At 41.3% G+C, this 18,981-nt stretch overlaps 1 long non-coding RNA gene across 3 annotated transcripts; it reads right to left on the bottom strand.

The window, feature by feature from the left end:
- Positions 1-15,077: 15,077 nt before the first annotated feature.
- Positions 15,078-18,803, bottom strand: LOC137895333 (uncharacterized). Of its 3 annotated transcripts, XR_011105533.1 has the most exons (6): positions 18,735-18,782; positions 16,134-16,214; positions 15,790-15,890; positions 15,632-15,706; positions 15,492-15,545; positions 15,078-15,398 (listed from the first exon to the last, which is right to left on the bottom strand). It is a non-coding gene; the product is annotated as an uncharacterized lncRNA (long non-coding RNA). The 3 variants fall into 3 exon arrangements; XR_011105534.1 differs by lacking the exon at positions 16,134-16,214 and having other exon boundaries at positions 18,735-18,803; XR_011105535.1 differs by lacking the exons at positions 16,134-16,214; positions 18,735-18,782 and adding an exon at positions 17,977-18,103.
- Positions 18,804-18,981: the final 178 nt, after the last annotated feature.

Genomic DNA, 18,981 nt, shown 5'->3' on the forward strand with positions numbered 1-18,981 from the left:
GAAGTGGGGGGAGATGGCCACTTCAGGTCAAAAAAATATGGTCTAACGTCTCGTCCACTCATGACACGGACGGGTGATATAACAGGATTTCACATGCTGCTGGAAAAACACTTAAGCCAGTAGAAATCTGTGAGCATTAAGGCCAAAGCCTTAAAACTAAATAAAAACTCCATTAGTTTCCACAACATGGGCCTACGAATGGATAGCTCTCCAAACGGGGCATACTAATGCATTCTTGAGTTTTTGGTGCAACATATAAAAATTCAAAATTGGCATTTATACATGTTACCGTAGCAGGTAAAAAAAGAAAAAGAAAAGCTATAACTAGCTCACATTACAGATAATATTTAATCATTTTTGCACATAAACAAAGAGAAGAAAGTAAAATACTGTATCTAAATATATTTTAAGGTTTGTAACTTTAAACAGCCAGGCATAGAACCCACGAGCAGATACAGGGCTGCATTGCAAACAGGTAAGTGATTCATTATTAGTAGGTTGCGGGGTTGAGTTTCCAGGACAGAATGGAGCAAACGAGAGAACCGGGAGGATCGGCAGGACAACAGGTGGCTGGAGCGTGAAGATCTGGAGCAAGACGGGAAAACACAGGTACGTATATTGCAAAATACAAGATTGAGGTAAGTAAGACTGAGAGCCGGAACCGAGCACCGACTGAGTGAATATTACGATCTGGCAGGGTTCAGCAGGCTGGAGAGATTCTTATCCTTCGCTGATTGCAGAGTAGGCTCAGCTGAGGGCTTCAGCACACCTGTCTTCCATCCCGAAGTAGAAAGGGGAGGGGAGGAAGGACTTCTTTTTTTTTTGTCTGTAAATAATTATTATATATTTCTACTGTTCAGTAAGGTGTGCCACAGGGGCCAGTTTTTGGACCAGTACATTGGATATTGGTGCAAAGAATCTACAATATGTATGATTCACACATATTTTCAGTCATGCCACATAGATTTATACAATCGGCCTGTAGGTGAGCTCCACCAATCATCAGCCAACCAGAACTGACATATTCTCTATCCCCGCTCTGGTTTCTGGGTTTTTGATATTGAATGTGTGAACTGAAAAGTATTTTTGCTGATCATGATGGAGTCACAATAATTTTTATCTCATAGCAGCAACCAGCACCAAATATGCTCTGATTTCATTGTTTTGTTTAGTCCACCTCCTTAATACCCCCTTAAATTGGCCCCGACTGCACTGACTCACTTTGGCTACCAGGAGATTTAAAAGATTCGAGTCTATCTATTGAAGGCTATATTTGTTTCTTTCACAGGTTTTTCCCACCTTCATTATTTATGACATGTGCAAGTTGTCATATTGTAGATGCTGACTATCTGGCCTTTTTTCAAAAATAGAGTTGTTGTTTTTTTACTGCTTGACTTGAAGTTTATTTTTCTTGGTAATGGTAAGTGAAGGAGTGGACACACATTACTTACCCTTCTGGATCGGATGTGTTACTGCGGCTGTGTAACATCACTGAATGTCAAAGTGTATTCGTCTTCCTTCCCTCCTTGGTTTTGGGCAGCTTTGTGTTTATATTATAAAATACAATTAACAGTTAAATGCAAACTATACATACAAAGTATTGAGTAGTACAATTGTGCAGTGAAAGTGACATAGAAGTACATATCGCACGGGCTGCAATGAAAGCAGAACACCAGTCTTCTCATACTGAGTAGAGGTGACTTCAATGGTGCCACACCTTTTTTGGGGGGGAAAAGCAGTTTTTACTTTGAGTGTGTGCAAATTGATCTGAAGTGCCTTCCCTGTTGGAGGATACTGAACAGATGGGGTCCAGTGTGCGCAGTGTCTGTTATGATGTTCTGGAGTGCTTTGAAGATGTCTTAGTGCTGCTTTCACAACATGCTGAAGGGTTTCATGTCTACTTTGCTGGAGTTGTGGTGTCAAATTGTCATGCGGTTTGTTGGGATGCTCTCCGTGGTCCATCTGTAAAAGTTTTGGGGAAGAATGTCTCTCCTTAACCAGAGAAGATGATTAACCACCACCACCACCAAAGGCGCGCACACACACACACACACACAAACACACACGTAAATTATGTTATGTAGTCCTATGTGTGAGAGAACTCTCTGGAATTTTTACCTTTTAAAAAAAAAGAAATGTAAATTCTAAACCTAGCTTTGTAAAAAGGTGATTCTTGGTTCAATAAGTTTTATGTCTCCCCACTCCATTTTCAAGCATTATATAGGCCTAATTGTTTGTCTAGTATGGACTGTACAGCTTTTTTTTCTGAATAAATCTATTTTATTTGTTTTTCTTTGGTCACAAAACTACTCGAAATAAATGCTTTGATGAATTAAAACATGTACTACTGATAATGTATTGCACTTCCTGAAATGTAGCTATTATTATTATGTGGTCAACATTTGCATGTGAATTTGCATGTTGTTAAAATAAAAGAAGTTGGGTGTGCATGTGACAGAGTGTTATTTATTTCTCTTTCAGCGCCTGAGGATTATCAAACATGTTGTACTGCTTTCCCTTTGGCAGTTTGATGCATCATTTGATGTGTGTATGTGTGTGTGTATTTCCTGCAATGTGTTGGTATGGTTGATTGTGTGCGTGTGCGTGTGCATGTGCATGTGATTAGTGATCTAGCCACAAAAACAAATTAGCTGAGGTGCTGTCATATCCGTGACTTCTGGTCACGACATAAACATTTGTTCGTGCCGGTTTACACGGATGAAAACAACAAACTGCATTGCATTTGCACTTTTAAGTACGCCATAAAAAAGCACAGCAAAGACCTGGAACTTTACTGATGCTTTGGAATGTGCAGGAAAGATAGATTGTTGAAATAAATGCTTCGCAGCCAGCTTCACTTCTTTCAGAGAACTGGACAAGACTGAAGAGAGGAGGAAGTACTTTGCTATAACAAACGTTATTTAACATTACAAAAATTATTTATTGAAAATATCACATATATAACAAAGCCTGTCATACAGCAATACTCTGAAAACTACACCGTAGTACATTTAAGAATGTCACGCACTACCTCTGTAATGCTGCTGATTTACATTACACGTGAAACACACTTAAAATAAGACTATTGTGTGACATTTCTGCGTTACTGACACTTTTCCAGCACATGACCCTGAAGCACTGGGGAACAATATTACATGCATCTTAAATCAGCTAGCCATTTTTGTGCTGACACCCGACCCGCACTTGGGCAGGTGTCAGTTTATCCATGCAGAGTAGGGGGTATCCTGTGGCTTCTGGGCGGCTGCAGTGAATGCATGACTGATGTCAGGTAGATGGGCTTCACAGTCAGACCTTTTCCTCCTGCAGGAGATTGAGGATCCAGAGCAGCTTACTGTTCAGTCTCTCTAAAGACTGTGTGGAGCTGTCCAAGAACATCACCGGCTATACGCGGAAACATTCTATTTAATTCCAATTTCTTGGAATGTGAGCAAATGTATGAATACAATTCTGAAATATTATCTCTCTGTCTTCTCTGACTTTATAATGGTTAACTACAATCACTGTTCATATTTACGGCCTTGTTTGCCTTTTCATTCTGGTAACCACCTTTTTTCAAGGTGGAGATAATTGGCTAAGACAAACTCTGATTGGGTGATGGTAGTCATGTCATCCACGATGATGACTTTCATGTCTTTCATTCAGTACCGTTTGACCTCTTTGTCATTTGGGATCAGTCTTGTCTCTATCAGTTTTAGAACCTCGCTGATCTCGTAGCTCAGATGTCTCCAGGAGTGATGCTTTATGGGTTACCGTGTGTTGAGGTGACAGCTAAATGAGCCCAGGGCAACATCCTCGTCTTCACCACTTTGTCTCCATAAGTGCCACAACATCAAAGGGAACATCTAATGTGCGCTCCAGGAGCTCGATGGGATAATGTGATAGTTTGTCAGTGTTAGCATTCAGTGTCAACATGAATCAGGTGTTAATCCTTCAGAGGCATGATTTGTGACTCATACTTGAGGAAACAATTTTTCCAGTTGTTCAGATTTTTGGCAATGATGGAACTGGATGAGATTATATAGTGGATTTTTCAAGTTTCCAAAATTATGACAATGTTAGTTTAATTACTCTTCTTAGAGAAGCTACCAGCGTGTGGGGCACTGATCTCGGCTCAAGTCAGACTCCAGGTATAACGTTTAAGATTTAAGACCTGCTTGATTAATATTGATGGAAAACCTGACTTAGAATTGAGAAGGATCACATGGCAGGTGGATTCCCTGCACACTCCAGCAAGAGAGAGAGTGTGTGTGGCAGACTGCTCTCATGTAATAAGTTTTTCTCAACAGAAACTGTTTTTTAGGACTTCAAGGAGGCAAATTCCACAGGATAACAACAAACAACTGAACATACACAATGATCTAATGATTTCATTTAGCACAGTGTAATCAATAAATTACTCGTAACAAGAATTTTACCACACAATATATTTTTATAATTGAAAAAAAACTGTTACTGTTTTTTGTTTTCATTCTATTGTGCATAATAATAATAATAATAAAAAAAAAACATGATGCAGGCTTGAAACATTGAGGCACTAAAACTACTTGTTTGTGATGAGGGAAATTTTCTGATGGAGTAAACTTTACTGTAGTACTGTCTGGAATTGCAGTATTGGTTTGTAGTGTAGTGTAGTGTACTGTAGTACTGTGTTGTACTCTGTGAGAATGCGACTGAACTGCTGCTGAGCGGCCGCCTCCATATCCTGATGCAGCACGGACGTGGGTTCACATAAATTGGGATGTTGTTATTGGTCCAAACCTATTGACTGTTGTCTTTAATTAGCGAGTCCATACAAACGTATTGTCGGCCTACTTTCAGTATGGTAAGGATGCACGGTTTGATATAACCTGATCTATTTATTTGTGTTTTTTATTCATTTATATAGATTTTGTCCATTATTTACATCATCCAATTATATTTGGCTTTTATGCAGTAGTATTTCTACAATTTAGCAGCTATTAATAAAACAGAGACAGTCTCATACAGGACACACCTTAGGCAGAGATGTTTCTAAACCAAGGATCAATGCAACAATTGATCCTTTCATGACCACTGCCTTTAGGTGAATTTAAATATAGAATATGGGGCAGCAGAATTTGACTACACTATTGACTTGCTGACCTGAGCGAAGACTTGGTTTGATTTGCTTCAATTATTTCATTGTGGTTGTTCACAAATCAACATGAAATGACAGTCCCCAGTTTTTCTCGCATTATCGGGTCATTTGGACATAATGACTGCTTGTCAAGCAGAAGCTGACCAAACAAATACTGAAATTAAAAGAATGCATCAACACATTATGTGCAATTTATTGAAAGCCTGAAGCTTAGATTATTTCCAAACACAGCTCAAATTGCGTATGGCCCAGAGGTTAGCACAATTCCCACTGTGTTTGGAGACAGAGTTGTTGTGTCCATTCTCATTCGGTCCACATGTAATTCTGTGCAAGAAACCCATTTGTGGAATTGGAGGGATTAATATGATGCTGCATCATTTGAGAAAATTGCCTTAAATGACTCTAAATAAGGATCATAATGCTGCTGAAATGATTGTTTAAAGAAGGAGCCATGCCATGTGTGTGTATGCTAAGTAACTGAAGCGATGTGTCACTGCATGAGCTGGCACCCTGTGATACCTAGCATGCTGAAAATCGGCTTTCACTGGCACTCACGATAACAGCAGCAGCACAGAGAGCATCAACACAATATGCACATTTCAAATCTAATATCCACCTTTCTCCACAGAAAGAGAGAGTCTTTTGCCACAAGAATTTTATCTGCTTTTTAGTCTCTTATATTTGTATGAATTCTGAAAGTTTCTTTTTAAAAAAAAGCTCAACTTTTCCATCTATCTGTGCAGAGTTTGTATATTCTCCCTGTTTCCTCCCACTTCCAAAAAAACATGCAATTTAGGTGGTTGTTGAGTGGCCCCGTAATGTGCTGGCGACACTTAAAGGATGCCCCCCCCGCCCCGCTAGAAAGTTGGGACAGGCTCCAGCAATACCCGTGACCCACAAAGCAGATAAAGCCAACATGAAAATGAATGAATGTTGTACTGTGATACCCCTCTAAAATAAGACAGAATAAAATAACTTGTCTAACTGATTATTAATACAATGCCAGAGATATTGATCCACTATGTTGTTAACTGATGACTCGTGCTAATGTGTTGCTTTGCCAGTTGATATCAATTAAAGGAATCGTCACTACGCTGCCGACGCACTCACAAGAGCAAAGTCGTGCATGGATAAATAAATCGGTTTATTTTCCCATCCCTAGTGCAGGGTATCACATCGCAAACGGTTTTATCTGATGATAAAATGATAACGGCAGAAAATCCTGCCAGCTCCGGGATGCTTTGGCCGATCCCTAACCCAACACCCATCCAAACGACGGTCGTCTCTGCTTAGTGCGCATCATCAGCACTCAGCAGTTAGCTCAGCTCTCACTGCCAGAGAACAATAGGTGTGCTCTGTGAGCATAAGCGACAGTGAGTGTCATCATAGCTTCTTGATTCCTTCTCAGAAAGCTCTGTTGTGCCTCTGAACTTTAAATTTCATGTGCACTTTAATCCAGCACTCTTCTTTTTTTTCCTGTCACCTTAGAAAGTGAACTCAAACAGTCAGTCTTTATTCTCTTAAGAAATAAACAGGCTTCAGAGCCGACATTTCTTTAATGCATCATCAATTGTTACAGTACAGAGAACAAATTCACACGTTCAGCAACACCTCCTAAGTGTGCGTAGTCTCACACAAGTGCTCACATGGCCACAACACACACTGCAGCACATTCATACCCTTCTTTGTGGATTACACCAAGATGCTAATGTGATGATTCTTTGAATCATTTGTCAGCTCTGCGTGTGTTCAGCAAAATGTGGTGTTTGACATAATAATCAGACACATTTCATTAATAGTCTTTCCTTCCCTTTCCGTTCTAGTGGCGTCAATTCTTTAAACTTGAACATGAAAATGGACCTCAGCGTAGTTTGTTTCACCCCATGTCGTGTATCATTGTGGATCAACATGCTCATCCCATCCCAAACCTACCTTTCAAACGCAAAGCAAACAGGAATGACTTGTGTTGATGCTGTGGTGAAATCACTGCCATTTACTTTAATTCATTTTCAGGTCTTTTTGTAATGAAAACAACCAACAGACGAACATCTTAACATCCACCATTACACCAACTGTTCATGAGCATTCCGGTAATCAGACGTTGTCTAAATCATTCAATTTGTTTCCAATAAATATTTGTAATTATGTTGCAGCCCGTTTTGAGCCAGTGCTTTTGCGACTGCGATCTTCCTCGTGGCTCCAGGTGCTGTGAGCTCACACACCATGCCATGCAATCTGGAGAGAGGCATGCCTTGCAGACACTCGTTCCAGCCTGGTGTGTCTGCTTGATGAATGCAGCATGTGTGTTTTGCCTGTGTTTGTCCCTCTTTCTGAGAGTCACATCAGTGGAAAATATATTCATGAAAATATTTTGATTCTTTCTGTGAATAGGCTCGTGGTAGTGAAGCGTTCGCTCGCTTCCCTTTTCTCATTCTCCGGCCGTTTTAAAATATAAATACTGTATTCAGCAAATTACCTTTTTGGCTGCTGCTTGCTCGTTCCCAGGACTGGCCGATGGTTTCACCAGGGGCAAAGTAGGGGGAGGGCAACAGTGAAATGGTATGGCCCTTTTAAGACGGATCATACCGATACTTAACAGAGACAGGGGAGGAGGACAGCATATAGAAATAGCAATCACAGCATCTGTAATACAGCGATATATATAGACATGGTACTAACAAGGAAAAAGAACAGAAAAGATTAAGTACCAGTATATCTGAATATATCTGTGGGTCAGAAACCATCCTCCACGCTTACTGTCTCTTTCGATTTAGTGGTTAATTGCTCCTGTTTAAAATGACGGATTATTCCCATCCCACATTTATCACTGCGGAGCAGGCTGATGACTCAGTCGCTGATTTTACATGCTTCATTTACCCAGTGGCATACAGTGCTGCTCATGCAATCAGCAGCTTTATGTCCTTATTTGGCTCTATCTACGTTGCAATACACCAATAGTCAACAATGAAATTCTACAGTGACAATAAACTCATTAATTGCATGACTAAAACAATCAGGTTATTTATTATAGTAGAAGTAAATGTCTTTTGTCAATATAAATTTTGACCTGCTACAAGAAAGGAAGCCTTGGAAGCGATGGACACATTTATAATCTTCCAGTCTTACAGTGATAATTCTTCTGTCTTCCTTACAACAAAAAAAAGCACTTTCTCTCTGCCATCCTTCAACAGCGTAAAAAGAAGAACTAGAATGTAGCATGATATATTTTAGAACACGTATGCAGTGGCCATGATGTCGAACCTGCAATGCAAAGAGTCTAGTTAAGTAACACAACATATTTCTGCACACTGCTGACCCGCTGAAGGATAACATCTCATAGTCAGCACAATTAGAGTTGAGTTTATTAAGACCTTACGAGAGACAATCTCCCTGAAGGCCTGTACCAAATGAAACACACTCATAACTGCAGGGTGAGGATCCAATGAGGCCTCGCATGGGTCCAACTTTTAAACTGGATGCTATCGCCCCCACTTTCTCTTAAATCACCTGCTGCAAACTGGATAAAACTAATGAAAGTCATTAGAAGGATTGGACAGCATTTTGATGTGTGCTTTGCAGCTCAACGGCATGCTCACCAGTGTTAATAGCAATATGGATAACTTTTGCAACTTGGCCATTAAGGAGGTTCAGAGGAGGCGTCACAGAGCCAGCCAGGAGAATCAGGCCCACAGGAAGGTCTGTCTGCAGAGCGACAGCGCCAACAATCATCACGATATTAACGCTGTCATTTTAAACAGGACCAGTGGAAAGTGCTGAAGAGATGCATGTTGGAAATATGCAGGAAAAATCCCTGTATTCATGTCACATTCTCTGGAGTAATTCAGTCAGACAGGCCCTGAGTTTGAAATGTATTAAAGCAGCAAGAGTTTGGTGTCTAAGCTTCAAGCTCATCATTTCTCACAGACACACGCAAACCCCTGAGCAGGAGAACATGCATGGTTGCTGGGGCAGTGGGGTGGCAGAAAGTACGGGCAGGAATACGTATGCAGAGCAGCAGAGGCAGTGACAGGTAATGGGAGAGACGGGAAACTTAAATAGGCTGCATGCCTAACTGGGAGGATGTGTTGGTGACTGGACAGGATGAGACAGAATTCACTCCCCCCATTAAAGTTACACCTCAGTGATGACTTGGGATAGTCATGACTCCGACAACCACAGCCTTCAGTCCTCTTGTTTCCAGTCCACTGAAAATAGAAAGAAAGAAAGAAAGAAAGAAGCAAGCAACACAGGCGGGCTCTATTTGGCACCAGTGTGTGACACTGTGCTGGAGACAATCTATTAGCATAATAAGAGCACCAGTCTGGCATCATACTCCCCAGTCTCCAGTTCCTCATGTCCTCATTTTCCATGGCAACCCCATGATAAGGCACTCGTCTAGCTGAGGGTGAAAGAAGACTTCTTCTATTTCTTTAGCATTTATTCCATTCCATACCCATGACTAAAATGTCAGGTTTCACAATATGTCAAATATCCTTAGTCACACGTGCTGAAGACAATCAATTACATACCAAATAACTTGATCAGCAAAATACTTGAAACTATTAGAACTTAGATAAAACTGTGGAACAGAACTGGCTGCATACTTTCATCTGATGCCTCTCAGTGTTTTAATTTTATTTCCTGACATCTCAAACTGTGAATCAAAGATTTATTTTGACCAAAGCAGAGATGCTGATTGTGTAACACCACATGTATTGTATTTTGTTTGTCTGTCAAGTTTGAATTAAGAGTGTTTCATGAAATATAATTACTGATCCTGGAAATGTAGCCTCGAGTCCTTCGCAAGAGTCGCATGGTTTCTGATTTTGGTTTGACAGCAAGGATTTTGTTCTTGAATAATAGCTATTTCTCTATGGGGACCCGTTTCATTAGACTTAGACTTCAAATAACAATGTGGAGCAAACATTTTAAGAGGACATACTTTGGCAGGGTCAAACACCTCTTATATCAATTAAACCTGAGCCTATTTTGCAGCTGCCAGCTGCAGAGGACTCACTCCGGATAAAAATCGTGCAAAAATGGTTCCGGATTTAATAAGACAAAAATAATGTAGCGGGACTGTTTCATTTCAGTTAATTAGAAAATATTATTTATACAGCACTTGTGAAACAAAGCAAAGGAAGTGCAGCACAATATAAAGGCAAGAATACGTAAACCAACCGAAGGTAACGGTAAAAAGCAAAGAGGAAATTAGGGACGGATAATAAGATTAAAGGGTAATAAAGCTCCATAAAAAACATGGAACAACCCAATAAAAAAGACAATAAAAAGATGAAAAGCAAGTAGTGAGTCTTAAGAAGTGATCTAAAAGGTGTTGCTGATTCTGCAAATATCGTCTTCCCTGGCTGGTCGTTCCAAAGTCAAGGTGCCCGAACGGCAAAGGACAGTCTCCTTTTGTTTGGCGCTTCGATTTCGGAGCGACCGTCCAAGGATCTATGGTTTAGGCTGGCTCACCTGGGGTCGGCATCTCTTTATGTAGCTGGGGGCCAGACCCAGTGTGCTTTAAAAGTGATCTGTAAAATCTTAAACATTTTGTTCTAGTATCGGACCCCAATAAGGACGAAACAGCTGACCTCACTGAGATACAATTTGTGATTTTTTTTTAACTACTTCATGAAACTAAATATGCAAACAATGATTACATTTTTTTTAAAGGAGCATAAATGTACCCCAAATGTAATCCCAACACACCACCTTCCAGTGTTTAAGATTCAAAAGAGATGAAACGTTTTTGCACCTTGCAGGCATGTGGGGCCATCCTTAGCTTTTACTATCTGTTCACGGGTTTATTGTAGAGGAAGTCTCTGATAGTGGCACTCAAGAGGATGCATGCACACACTCACACAGACACGCGTTTATGTCTCTGCATTCTTGCCTGTTGTGGTGCCAATAGAATGGGGTTTAGAAGATGGTCCATTCTGGTATACTTGTTTTTTTGAATAGCTAAAACACACTAGACTTTAGAGTCTGGTCTCCCAACTGACTAATCACAACCTGACCACATAATGGTGTTAAGCAGCATTTTTATACTTTATACTTTACACGTGCTCTGTGGCTGAATTTGAGGGTAATTATGGGGTGGGGATGGTTGGATTTGATCATCTCTTTGATCCAGTAAAACTCTCTGTACTAAAAGAATTCTCACAAGTTTTACAATTGACCTCCACACAACAAAAAGGTTTTTGACTAAAACCGGCTTGTTAAAAGACATCAAACAATAACAACTTAATTGCGCAAACATGCATTTTCTAAATCCTGGATGAATGGATGGATGGATGGAGAGAGAGAGAGCGAATGAGAGAGAGGGAGACATTCAGTGTATACAGTAACAAATACATCATATTTCAAAAAGTCAATTTCAAAATTTAAAACACACAATTATTTGATTTTGATTTGATTTTATTATTTATTTGAATGAAATATGAGGCACTCGCACAACTATGCACCTCCTCATGGTGGTGTCCAGGAAGCGGAAAGAGTCCACGATGGAGATGGGGGTAGGGGAGACTGCGAGGGCAAGTGGGAACAATGGAGCTGTGTCTTTCCTGGAGTCCACGATGATCTCGACTGTCTTCTGACTGTTCAGCTCCAGGTTGTTGCTGCTACACCAGGACACCAGCCAGTCCACCTCCCGCCTATAGGTAGAGTCATCACCGATGAGGGTGGTTTAGTCCCCAGCAGCACATGCTGCCTCCGGCCCGTCAGGAAGTCAGTGACCCCCCCTGCAGAGAGAGTCGGGCATGTCGAGCTGGAGTAGTCCCGGGAGGATGGTGCTGAATGCAGAGCTGAAGTCCACAAACAGGATCCTGGCGTAGGTTCCTGGGGAGTCCAGATGCTGCAGGACGAAGTGGAGGGCCAGAATGACTGCGTTGTCTACAGACCTTTGGCTCAGTAGGCAAACTGCAGCAGGTCTAGAAGGGGGGCGGTGAGGGTCTTAAGGTGGTGGAGAACCCGGCGCTCAAAATACTTCATGACTACAGATGTCAGCACCACCGGTCTGTAGTCATTAAGTCGTTAGCAGCATTTGTTGTAACAAGTAATAATAACAAAAGTAAACTTGATCTGTTGATGTAAGACACTTCCGCACACAGCACCTGGAGACAAAGGTGTCTCAGTCAGCAGTCGTGCATGTCAAGAATAAATACACGCATCATTATCAGATAAACACTGCAGAGTAATCTGTGTGAACTCCCCATCCCTGTTTGTCTTTTGAGCATGTCCGCATCTACTGAGGTGTGGCTCAACTTCTGCTGTCGTTATTTGCCTTATCAAATAACCCAGACCTGTCGCCAATCCAGGAGACAAATATGTCTTCATGTCACTTCTCTACCTTTCTCTTCACGAGGTCTGTCTGCTTCCCTGTGTGAAGTGGGTATTGAGGGTGGAGATTTATATGTCGGTTGCAGCCGCTGCCGAGGTCAAAGGGTGGAGCTGATGCTGGACTCTCGATCAAGCCTATGAGGAAAAAGCCAAAGGTGACCCACATTGTTTTCAAGTGGCGGCTGTCCCTTATTCAAGGTCAAGTCGTGCATCATAACGAATGAATACCTTGTAAGAATCAATAATGAAACATCAGTGGGCATGTTGTTTGTCTTGCGCTCCATTTCCTGCAGCTGCAAGTCAACTATTTAAGGAACACTCCACAGTCTATAAAGCAGCGACTCCCTTTTCATCCGACTTCGTTTAAAGAAACTCTTTTCCTGTCAGCCAGTTTGCCATATTTTGTGGACTCCAGTGGAGGAAGGAGTGCTAATGTGTCTTTTAAAGCAGAGCGGATGGAAGTGAGTTCAGTAATTACAGCAGACAAAATTACAGTAATTGCAGTCAGTGCATTCGATCTTCTTGCAGGCTGTGACGTGTAAAAAAAGCCCGTTAGCGTGTGTATATCGCGCTGTAAATAGCGTGTTGTGTAGATTGTAGCTAAATAAACTCAGATTGTGCTGTGTGTGTGTACTGAATGTTATCCTGTAATCTTTCTGCCCCACACTCGTCTGTTTCCCAGTCTCCCACCCTCTCTATTTATTTGCTATTTGGGAGTTTGTCTTTAAGTCGCTATGACTCACTTAAATATTTCTGATGTTATTCCAGTTTTGCTCAAAGTAGCAAATAGTCTTGAAAAGGGTTAAATATTTAGTCACTTTTGTCAGTAAGGGACGGCGGACTTGCCAACATTTTTTAAAAGATGCATGAGCTGTGGGTCCCACAGCTAAAGATGAAAGGCTGAGATTTAGTCGAGAATAAATGCTCAGTTTATGAATCAGGTGTATTAGTATGGAAAATATTAGATATTAACACAAAGTGGGGTGTCTTACCTTGTCTGAAACATGAATATAATTAAATTATGCAAGTAAAGTGTGCATCATTTTTAAATAAGTTACCAAGGGTATCAGGAGGAGAACTAATCTTATGTAAATTAACTTGTTTGCATCATCGCAAACCTCATTTCTAATCTATAAAAAACACACACACACACACGTGCGTTGTGGAGAGTGCATTGTGTATGAGGTGATAAGGCATGTTTGCTGAACCAGCTCATTTTCATCTGATTTGGGACCAGATGATGATTCCAAAAAGAAGAGAGCATTCCCATTGTGCACGTTGCTTGAAGCGTAAGAGAAATCTGACATCTAGTGGTAAATGTGGGGAGGACGTCTGCTCGGTCCTGCTGCTGCCTTGACACAGTTGCTGCCTGAGTAAGATTAGAGTCTCGGCATTAAACGATCATTTCCTATGTGACGTGTCAGTGCAAACATTACCAACAGTGTAAGATTCTTGAATTATGCAGAATGTTCAGGGACTCTGATACTTTCCAGAACTCAAGATCAAGCATGTTGTGATTGGATTTGAACTATAAGAGACATTTTTATCTCTTCTGAGTGACATTTAGGTTTAATTTAAGTATTGCTGACTAATTAACTGCAAGCCAAACACAAGCTCTTGTGTAATAAAGGTTTGCGCTCAACCACCAGAATATTTATTGGTAGCTGAAGTTGGATTTTATCCAAATGAGTTTGTGTTGAATATTTTGGAGGTTTTGGACAGATAAAACAAGCTGATGTGAATATTACTTTGTCTAGAGAATGATGGTGGGGATTTTCTGACATTTAATAGACTAAGTGTTGAATCCTTAAAAAATAACCTTCATAAAGGGAAATGGGCAAACGTCATTAATTGGAAACAGATTCAGGAGAATAATGACACCAAAACTAAAGTGTAATTTCTAGCACGCAAAATTTAATTACGAAAAGTCTCTTGGCAGGAAACTTTAGTGTTAAATGTCTTGTTCAAATGGATGTCTCTGAGGACTTCATCTCCTCCGGAGTCTGTGTTTTTCAAAGCCAGCTTAATATTCCCCTCATATAATTATATGAAGCAAAGTGACTTACTGGAACAATTAAATGAAAAGTCTAAGCATCTGTTTGGGGCAACGCGATAGTGCTGCAGTTACCACCGTCGCTCTCACAGTCTAGACTCTAAACATATGCAGTGGAGTTGGCGACTCTAAATCACTAACAAGTGTGATGAGAATATGAATGGCTCGTCTCATTAAAGATAGAATGAGGGAATACGGGACGACACAGAAAAGGAGAGCTCGAAAATACTGAGGAAACCGAGAGGGCAGAAATCAACCTGCAGCAAGAGTCGCCATAGCAACCCTCACAAATGGGGTTTTAATGTTAAACTTTCATATTTTTTCCTGACATCCTTCAGGATCAGATCCTGATCAAATACCACTCCAATTAGGTCAGGGCCTGCTTTACCCGCCATCGTCACCATCTGCCTCATTTGCCCTTTAACCTTCCACCATGGCCCAGTCGATCTCCAGACCAAGGCTTTCTTTCTTCGGGTGAGTTATCAGTGTCACCAAACAGCTGAGGCCTCTCATAGATTTTACAGAGTACAGGAAAGACACATTGACTCGGACAGCAGGACTTTATTGTCAATACACATTTTGATATGAACACAGCACTCACAGTACAATGAGACATCATCATCACAGGCATCGTGTTTCTTGTGGCGCCTTAGTGTTCATGAGTTTATGTGTTCGTTTGGGTTCAATTTAACATTTCTTGCATATCTTGTAATCTATTATTGCCCTCAGTAATCTGAGGATAATGTTTTCCTGTGTACAATTTATGCTTGTGGTGATTGCAATTCAGTGGTAACTAATTTCTCCTTGGATTCATCACTTAAGTTCCTCTGTGGGAGATTTAGGCATGTCCGAGCCCTCAGGACACTCCTAAGAAGATAAAAATAAAAAATAAAAACAAGGACATGGAATGATACCAAAATAATAAAAAGCATAAATAGAAAGTCCTAATACAGCCCTTACCTCCACTTCATTCAGATCTGGCCTGCCTGGGAGCGATTTCTGAGAGGCAAAGGTCTGTAAAGGAGAAGCGAGCAGTCGCGTTATAGCCGACGGTGATGCAAAGACAGGAAACTCAAGGACAGATGAAGGACAGAACTCACCTTCTTCGTCTGCTGCATCTCCTCTGTGGATTTGGATCTATTCTTCATGTGCTTCTGAGGAGAGGTGGTGGGACCCTGCAAAAATAGAATGAGGGGAGGGTCATGATAGACACATGTCACGACTGTAAAAGTATATATTGGGTCAGGCATTCACACACCTCATTAGCCTTCTGCTCCATGGTTTACTCTGAGTCTCGGGATGAGTTCTGTGCCAATTCAGATTTGATGATACTGAATGGAAAACTGCCGTTACTCAGTTCTAAAAACAGAAGGGAGTGAGAGAAACTCAGTCATGCTACAACAACACTGTTTACGTGTGTATTGGCAATAGAGAAAACTGCCAATACACACGTTAGGCATCAAAGGAACCCTCTAGCATCTCTTAGTGGGAGTACTACCGACCACATTCAGTTCATTCCCATTTAATTAAGAACAAAGCCCCCCCCCCCCCCCCCCCCCCCCCGGTAAATTTTCCAACCCTGAGGAAAATGATGGGCCTCACCAGAGATCCATCCTGATGGAATCTGCAGTTCAGATGGTGACTATGTGGTAGGGATAGGTTTTGGGTTTGGAACCCTGGAGGCTGAGAACAAAACATGTCCGGATTGGCTTCAATTTCTAGGTACGTGTGAGATTCAGATGGTATAGTGCGAGTTGAGCGAGACGCGACAGTTCAAAGTTCACACCATGTTTTATGGAAGGACGTGACAGATCTCCGAAGGCTTTGGAAGCAGCAAACAAATACTCTTATCAAAGACGGTTTTTATTACTAATGCCCGTGCTTCTCTATAACACTGTGTGGGTTTGAGTCTCGCTCAAAGTCATGCGATGTCGGCGAGGCGTGACTACGGAAGATCTCTGAAAAATAATTGTGGACCCGTTCCAGGTTCCAAAAACTTGGAAAATGAACGAGTTACATGACAACGCGCACATGTATGTGGACAGACAGTCTGAATGAAGCAGCACTGGACTTTGGGAATATTTGGACATGTCCTGAGGGGTCCCAGACACTACATCGCCGTCCGTTGGTTAATTTGCCAGGATTATGTCGGATACAACCAGATCAAGCCACAATCCGGTCATCAGAACCTGGTGTTAGTAAATGCTGCCAAATATAAACTAGGGGTAGCTCAGAGGAAAAACCAACTATGGTAACCTTTTAGGTGAAAGAACCAAAGCAAGTCTCCAATTGCATTATATTACTGTTTTTTTTTAAGCATGTTTACACCTTTAACTGGCAAAACAAACCTATAAACCAAGTAAAGGAAAATTAAATGGTTAATTATTATTGTCTGATATTGACAGTGAATTATCAGCCAGCCTTTCAGTCTGCAGCTCAACAGGAAGCCTTCAGCCCAGGGCTCATGAAGCATAAATGGCAGCAGAGCAACAGGAGCTCACTCATCCTCTGTGCCTGGCCCAGTGGGGTGCGCCAAGCTCCTTTCATAGATCAGGCTTGTTGCACGCACACACAGACACACACACACACACACACACACGGCATACCCAAAAGTGTACCAAGGCTTCATGCACTTACTCTCAAGTTGTAATAAAGCCCTTTGAAATCAGGCTCAGCCGTAACGGGAGGCTTCACAGAGGACTCTGACCAGCGCACAAAGAAAGTAATACTTAAATGACAATGATTTGTTTCACACGATGTCTCCTCAGGAGCCACACGTCATGCATGAAAGCTTGTTTGAACAATTAAAGCTTCTGAGATGTACTTATTACCTCCACCAGCAGGAGTTGGAAGTGTGTGTGTGTTTTTCTAAGGATGATAACGGAAAACCTATAAAAATGTAATGGATATCCTTTTTGAAAGTGGACGTTTTGGTATTGTCTATAGAGTGTTCTTATCGAACGAAACCATTTCTTTCAGTTTAGAAAAAAGTACGAGGTCCTGCTATTTATAGGTATCTAACCATTTGGGCCTCATGCAATTCTTATTAAATTCTCCTGAGGTGCACTGAGGTGGTGGAGCCACATCTCCTCACCTCTGCATCAATGAATCCACATGAGCAAGCAGCCAAAGTGACAAATCCAAAAGCACTATGCCTCTTTGTGGTTCTAGAACCTAGCACACAAAGTGTTCGTACATTATTAGATTATGTATGAACACACACAATACAGAGATTTAAAAGCTACTCCAGCTACTCTTTCTGCAAGGATGGGCAAATAGAATACTTTGCCTTGCAGTCATTTCCGTCATTTTCCTCCTTTTAGCTTCACTGCCACTGTACATTTTCTACTGCCTAGAAAATGTACATAAGAATTTTCAAGTTCCTCCTTTTTAGTTTTAGTTTAGTGGTCAACACCTTGAAGACGTTTCCTTTTGCAGCTCATACCTGGAAGCCACAGAGAGGCAAACTGAAGTCTGGTCTGGCAGCGATGCCTCATCACGTCTGTGCTTAGATTTCTAATTAAAGAGCCATTACATCCGTACAGAAGGAAAAGGAACATATGGACAATGACTGAACCGAAGCTGGGTAGGGAGTATATTTTGATGACTCAGTTTGCAAGGACATTTTGTCTCGTAAATGATGACGGTGGGCCATCTGTCACGCTTAGGTGTGACACATGCACAGGCGCGCGTGCACACACACACGCACTATATATAGACAGTCACGTATCTGAATCGCAACTCTACCATCCGTGTCTCCCCTGGTCGCAACACCTAAAATTATTTCCAGTTCAACCACACTAATCATCCTTCAATAAAAAATAATATTTAAAAAATGACAAGCAAGTATTGATTAATGGGCCTGTCTTTCATCATGCACAATTCCTTTGACAGATTCTCAAAATCAAGACCTGCAATTATCTGACTCCTGGGTATTTAAAGCCCGTTATCTGTACAGCACACAATGCCAAAATCAAATATAGAAATGATAAATCTTTTCCGTTCAGTCCATATGAAAATGTCCTGTTCTATGAATGAGGACACGAAGGCAGCATCGGCATGTAAATGAAAGAGCTGGCAGAGAGGAGAGAATGAAAGACGAACAACTCAAAGAAAGACAGATCAGGTAAATACCGAGTACAGCAATCACCCAAGAAAATATGACCAGTTAAATCCCTGAGGGGAAATTAATCATGCACTTACCTCCTTTCCTCTCCTCTTCCTCTGAATGCAGAACAGGAGTGGAGTAGACAGCACTCCTCCTCTCACCGCTGCAATGGTGTCTGAAAGCACACCCCTCTCTGTCCCGTCATAGCTTCTCCGACGCACCACTCAAGCATGGACACACACACACACACAACCAAGTAATGCCAGGTTTACCAAATCAGTTGTGTATGCTGATCAGTCGGAAGCCATGCGTTAGAGCTGCTGTTCTAACAGCTGCCAATTG

Source organism: Brachionichthys hirsutus, chromosome 6 (genome assembly GCF_040956055.1).
Source record: "Brachionichthys hirsutus isolate HB-005 chromosome 6, CSIRO-AGI_Bhir_v1, whole genome shotgun sequence".
Taxonomy (NCBI): Eukaryota; Metazoa; Chordata; class Actinopteri; order Lophiiformes; family Brachionichthyidae; genus Brachionichthys; species Brachionichthys hirsutus.